The sequence below is a fragment of the Petaurus breviceps genome, unplaced genomic scaffold (genome assembly GCF_028583685.1).
Source record: "Petaurus breviceps papuanus isolate PSGF00001 unplaced genomic scaffold, PetGlider_PUasm1.0 186, whole genome shotgun sequence".
NCBI classification, from domain to species: Eukaryota; Metazoa; Chordata; class Mammalia; order Diprotodontia; family Petauridae; genus Petaurus; species Petaurus breviceps.
In genome coordinates, this window is record NW_027185798.1 from 24,530,549 (window position 1) to 24,537,795 (window position 7,247).

Below are 7,247 nucleotides of genomic sequence, written 5' to 3' on the forward strand. Positions count from 1 at the left end.
TTTTTCCCTGGTAAAAAAAAAAAAGTCTGAGGGATCTATCCTAGGCTACTGTCGCCAAACAGGTGCAGCTAGCTTACATTTATTCATGAATGAACACCTTAGAGGTTTTAACTTCTATGTCATTTGTTACCCAAGATGGGCCTTCCACCTCCTTTAAAGGACAGATTTGCAGAGGTGTCTCTTCTAGTCAACCCACTTGCCAGTTTCCAGGTTGCACAATTCCTCTTGCTGTGGTTTCCTAGGAGATTCTGCTGCAGCTTAAGTGATGAGACTTAGTGTATTTAGTAGGATATGCCAGAACCCAATCACATCGCCCTTCTTGTAATTATTTCACATAGCGAAAACCAGTGCAAACCTTATTATATTGATCTTCATAATCATCATCAGGGCTATAGGAAGAACATCAAGGCAGTTATCTGCAGTTCATCCGAAAGTTTTGCAAGTTTCAATTTGCACATACCATTTATTCATTCTACCTTACCCAAGTCCTGTAGATGATAATGGACAATATTGAATCGTTTTTTAAAAAGATCCTAAATGACCAGACCTGTAAAAAGGGTCCTTCTGCTTAATGTCATCAGATAAAAACCTCTAACAGGAAAAACACTGTTAGACATTTCTTAACAATTATTGAATTATTATTCAATTCAACAATTTTTCAACAATTATCGAAGCTGATCTGCATAACAAATCTTCATCGCCTTAAGAATTTACAGCAATTAGTAAAACATTCAAAGCCTTTGAATTTAGATCTCCCTTAAACCAATTTTCCAGTGATTCAAATCTCAGGTTAAAATTTCCTTAGACACACATTCCTACAGTTTCTTTTTTCATAGAATTAATGTTTTTATGGCTTTTCCAAGGCCAAAGACTCAAAGAGTTGGCAAATTCCTATGGAATTTCTCATAGACAGTGAGACTTAAGGCATCTTCTACTTTTCCCAGACACCAAGTTAACTTTTTGGTAAACCAGAGTATATCTATTTGAATACCTAAGACAGTCTTTAATAAGGAGATCTGTCTTAAAGAGACTGCTGGAAGTCCTGAATTCAAATGTAGTTTCAATTCAAATGCATACTTAATGGCTGTGTTGACCCTGGCCAAGTCAATTAACCTCTGTTAGCCTCAATTTCCTCTTCTATAAACAGAGGCAATAATAGCACCTATTTTAGAGGGTTGTTGTTGGGATCAAATGAATTAAGCTGGGGCAGCTAGGTGGCTCAGTGAATATAGTGCTGGCCCTGGAGTCAGGAGGACCTGAGTTCAAATGTGTTCTCAGACACTAAACACTTACTAGCCGTGTGACCTTGGGCAAGTATTTAACACCAATTGCCCAGCCTTTCCCCTCCAAACAGCAAAAAAAAAAAAAAAGAATTAAGTTTATAAATGTTTACACATATAAAGTTTGGATGTATAAAGCCCTTTGTAAACCTTAAAGTATTAAAGAATTGCTAGCTTGGGGAGGCTAGGTAGCACAGTGAATAGAGCACCAGCCCTGGAGTCAGGAGGACCTGAGTTCAAATTTGACCTCAGACACTTAACACACACGAACACAAAAACTAGCTGTGTGACCTTGGGCAAGTCACTTAACCCCAATTGCCCTCCAAAAAGGAAAAAAAAAAAAAGGAATTGCTAGCTTGTTACAGATTACTCAAATCAATGAAATCACGGCATTGAGATCAAAAGAGAAACTATTCTCCTAATGATACAAATGCATAACCCTTAAGGTAGCGTTCATTTTTAAACAATGCTTTTCCAAAAACACATTGCAAAAAACATATAATAAAGGCTACCAGGTGACCCAGGGGATAGAATGCCAGGCTTGGAGTACTAGGAAGCCCAGAGTTCAAATCTGGCCTCAGACACTTATTAGCTGTGTGACCCTGGGCCAATCACTTAACCCCGTTTGCCTCAGTTTCCTCATCTATAAAATGAGCTGGAGAAGGAAACAGCAAACCACCCTAATATCTTTGACAAGAAAACCTAAAAGGGGTCACAAAGAGTCAGATGTGATTGAAAATGACTAACCAGGAGCTCTGCTAAGCACTAGGTGTGCAAAAGGAGACAAAAGACAGTCCCTGACCTCAAGGTTCTTACCGTCAAATGGCAGATAAAACTTGAAAGCAAGTATATAGAGAGCAAGATATGTATGGGGCAAATAGAAAATGGTTTGACAGAGGGAAGGCACTAGAATGAAGAGGGATTGGGATAGGCTTCCAGTAAAAAGTGGGATTTTAGTTTGGACTAAAGGAAGTCAGTTTTCTATTTTGTTCTATTCACTTTCCTAAAGGGAAAAGTCTTTAAAGGGCTTGAAATTTTAGAAAATTTTGAGTTTTAATTACTAAAAAGGAGGTTTTTAACATGCTTCTGTTGAGGTTTAGGGGTTTAGGAGTGCTCAGGACCCCAAAATAGTGATACACCAGATACTGCCTGAATGAATTCGACTCAAACCTTCTCTCTCTCAGCCAAAGTAAAACAAAGTTTATTAAAGATTCACCTTAATGGGTAGATTCTTAAGGAGCCTGAGTATTTGTGATGCTTGTGTTGACAATGGGCCAAAACTGAACCTCCTATGGATTGAATCTGAGAACCTTCAGGGAAGCAAGATGGATCTTATATGCAGAAAGACTGTGGGAGGGACCTGGGGTAGTCTAGAGGAGGGGTTTGGAGAAGGAGTCTAAGGAGGATATTGCTGGGACTGGTGTGTCTAAGAAGTCAGATTCCCAGTAACCAAGAGAAAGATATTTTGGTAGATCAAGGGTGGGAAGCAGCCTGAGGCAACCCCAAGGCAATCCAGAGGGACTTTGAAAGGCCAGGCTAGGTTTAGGGTAACAGAAATTTGGGAATTGCGATAATGGGAGGCTTATGGTCTCAGGCAAGTGCCTCATCAAGTGGGAAGATTCAAGGGTGTTCCCAGAGCCTGTATTCCATCATTTCCACATTCTGTCTGTCTCACTCTATAACACAGATAAGACTATATCCTCTGAAAGCTTTGAAGTTTTTTGGCTGAAAGTTCTTACGTTTGCCACCCTATTTCCCTTGGCGGATCAAACCACTGGAAAACAGTATTAACAGACAATCTTGACTGTATAAAACATTTTCTAAAAAACAGGGAAATAGTCTCAATCTTTCTCCCTAGAGTCTTTGGGCAATTTTTTTTTTTTTTACTGTGGTTCTAAATTCACTTTTCACTGGGTACTACAGGCATTTGGATGACAGAGAGCAATCTCTTCAACTTAAAGATCTGCAAAGAAAAATTTAACACTAATATTCTCAGCAAGAGACAGCTGATGACTCAGGATAAATCACTGGGCCTGGTGCCAGGACGACCGACCAGAGTTCAAATCCAAAATGCAGTATAGGTGTAGGAAACATCTGAGCAGCTAGGTGGTGCCACAGTGCACAGTGCCAGGGTTCTATTTGCCTTAATAGACTGGAGAGGTAAATGACAAACCACAGTCAGTATCCTTCCCAAGAAAACCCTTTGGACAATGTGGTCCGCAGCGTCATAAAGAGTCAAATGCTACTGATCAAATTCTCAGCCAGCTTAAACATTTTATTCATGTTTTTTTTTGTCTATAGAGGCCAGGGAATTTTGCTTATTGTGCTTCCCAATTTCTAAAGCCTCTGAAAGCAGGACTACCATATAACCATAGACCACTTAGCCTAGCCAATTGCCAGACTTGGCTGGAAACTATTGACTGCCTTAAAAATAGGTTGGGAGTTCTCAATCATTTTGTCTAACAGTTTGACCAAAAAGATGTTTTTTTTGTCTTTTTCCATGATTCAAACTAATAGGCTAAATCTGAGCCATTGTCTACAGAGACCTACATTGCAGTGGATTATAGTCACCAGCTACAAGAAGAGTTATCCACAGGTTTCCTATCAGACTTAAAAACGTGTGAACAGGTGAAGGGTTTCTTTCTTTTAATATTACTGCTTTTTTACTTTTCATCATCCCTATTGTCATTTTACCATTTTTTTGTCATCTTGCTGATCTGATGGGTGTGAAGTGAAAAAGAGTTGGTTAATTTGCATTTCTTTCATTATTAGAAACTTAGAACATTTTTTTCATTACTTGTGATAGCTTGGATTTCTTCCTTTGAAAAATTGTCTGTTTGTATACTTTAACCATTTATCAATTAGGGAATGACACTTATTCTTATAAATTTAATCTTTATCTGTTTTGGAAATGAGACCTTTATCAGAGAAACTTGCTGCAAAGATTTCCCCCCCCAAAAAAAAAATACTTATTTCCTTTCTATTTTTAGTTTCATCAACATTATTTGTGTAAAGTCTTTTTAATTTCATGTATTCAAAATTTTCTATTTTGTCTCCTGTGATAGTAATGGAATATAAAGACTCCCCTGTATTGGCTTGGTTTTCAAATTGATTGTGTTAAAACCCAGAGCTTGTTAATCCCACCTGTGGGATGGACTTGTTGATGTGAAAAGAAAGTCCTGAACTGGGAGGAGCTGGTGACATAGATTTGGAGAGACAAGAGAGAGGCAGAAGAACTTTTTGGAAGCAGCACCTTGTGAAGGCAGAGAGAGAGACTGAGAGGATTGTGGAGGGCCACTTTGAATCGCCCTGGACTTTTGAGACCTGCCCCCTGAGCTGCCAAGGGCTGAGGAGACATGGCTGTTTTGCTGGTACTTTGTCTGTCTGTTTTGATGTTGTTTTGCCAGATTTGTCCACTGGTGAAAGACAGTCCTGTTGTTGAAGAAGTCCTGGAACCTGGCTGTTGGCTAAGAGCTCCTGAGACTGTCCTGCAGACAGAGAGTGAATACTGTCCACTGGTGAAGGACAGTGCTGTTGTTGCAGGGGTCTGGGAACCTTTCTGTTGGTTCAGAAGCCCTGAAGAAGGATTTTCTTGTGCTATGTTTACAGAAATCCTGGGAGAGGGTTTTGCTAATGTTTTCAGGGGTTCTAGGACTGTTCTACAGACAGAGGATAAATTAATGAAGAGACTGGCAATGTATCTTGTGGCCTTGCTAAGCCTTGTCTCCCCAGGAACTAAGATTGCTGAGAACTTGCCTCTTATCAAGATGAAGAAAAGACCTCCATTTGGGTATTAAGTGCTGTGCTTGGACTTGATGTAACTCTGGGGTAGATTCAATTGTGATCCAGGGGTGGGGAACTTTTGACCTTTTTGTGCTCTGTGATTGAACAAATGAAGGTACTTTACTTATGTTTGGAAACTAATCTCCATTTGAGAAGAGGGGCTTTGTGGTGGACTAAATGAAGGTACAGCCTAGGGGTGGAGTAGTATTTAGAAGAGGGACTTTGTAATTGATTGAATGATTGGAAGGTCCTGGGGTGGGGTAGTCCTTGGAGATTATTTAATCACATTTAGTAAATGCTGTATTTGGAATGATGTCATGTTTTGATCTTCTCTGTTCTTGGTTGGTCACTGAATAAAATGGAGAGCACCTATGCTGGTATTCTGAACATTGGGAACTTGCTTTTCCTTGGCATTACATCTCCTGAGATCCCTTTTTTGGTCATAAACTCCTTCCCTAACTCTAGATCCAATAGGCAATTTCTTCCTTTCTCCTGTTTTTTGTTTAGGATATAATGTCTAAATCATGTATCCACTTGGAGCTTATTTTCAAATATGGGTTGAAGTGTTGGTCTAAACCTAATTTCTGCCGGATTTATTTCCAGTTTTCCCACTAGTTTTTTTGTTGAATAGTGAATCCTTTCCCAAGTAAATGAGGTCTTTGGGATTATAGAAAACTGGACTATTATGTTCTTTTGTATCATCTGTATGTTATGTGCCTAATCTGTTCAACTCATCAACCTCTTTATTTGTTTAGGCAATATCAAATCATTTTGATCATTACTAGTCTGTAGTATAATTTGAGATCTGGTACAAGTAGGCTACTATCATGTCCCCCCCCCTTTTTTTTTTACTTTACTTCCCTTCAGATTCTTGAGCTTCTGTTTTTTTCCATATGAATTTCATTATTTCATCTAACTTTATAAAGTAATTTATTGGAAGATTGATTAATATGGCCCTGAATAAGTAAATTAAGTAATATTGTATTTTCTATCATGTTGACTCTGCCTACCCATGAGCAGTTACTATTTCTCCAGTAATTTAAATGTACTTTTATTCCCATAAAGATTATTTTCTATTTGGATTAATATAATTTCTATATGTCTCAGTTGGTAGACTCCCAAGTGTTTTATACACTGTGTGTATTTTTAATGAAATTTCTCTTTTTCTCTCTTCTTGCTGCATTTATGGATTTATTTTCTATTTTGAAACTCTGCTAAAGTTATTATTTCAATTAATTTTTATTTGATCCCCTAGGGTTTGTTAAATAAACCATTTTGTTATCTGGAAAAGTGATGATTTTGTTTCCTCTTTGCATATGCTTATTTCCTCAATCTCTCTTTTTGACCAATTGCTATAGCTAGCATTTCTAGCACCATATCAAATAGTAGTGATAATGAAAATTGTTGCTTTGATCTAATTTTATTTAAAAGATCTCTAGCTTATCCCTATGACACAAGATGCAGGCTAATGTTTTTATATAGATATTATTTACTATATTAAGAAAAGGTTCATTTCTATACTTTTTTCTCATTTTTAAAACAGAAATTCTGTCAAATTTATTGATAGGATCATATCTTTTGGGTTCTTATTAATGTGAACTATTATGGTAGTTTTGCTTATATTGAACCACCCCTACTTTCCTGGTATGAATACAACCTGGTCATAGAGAATGTTTTTTTTTTTATATTTTATTTTAAATGTTCAATCAATCAATCCAATCCAATAAGCATTTAGTAAGCACCTACTATAAGTCAGGTGCAGGGCTAAGTGCTAAGGATACAAAAAGATACAAATGACAGTCCCTGCCCTCCAGAAACAATCTAAGGAGGAAGATAATGTGCAAACACATGTATAAATCAAGCTCTATAGAGGATAAATAGGAAGCAATTAACAGAGGGAAAACACTAGAATAAAGAGGTGTTGGAGAAGGATTCTTGTAGAAAGTAGGATTTTTGGCAGGTCTCCAGGGGGGGTCAGTTGTCAGAGTGGAGAAGGGAGAACATTCCAAGCCTGGAGTACGAGCTGAGAGACTGGAGTGTCTTTATTCCTGGAAAAGCCAGGAGGCCAGAATCACTTGATTCAGGAGTATGTGTCAGTGTGTCTCGCTGGGGAGTAAATTGTAAGAAGAGTGGAAGGATGGGATATGATTGATAATGAAGGGTGTTGAATACCAAACAGCATTC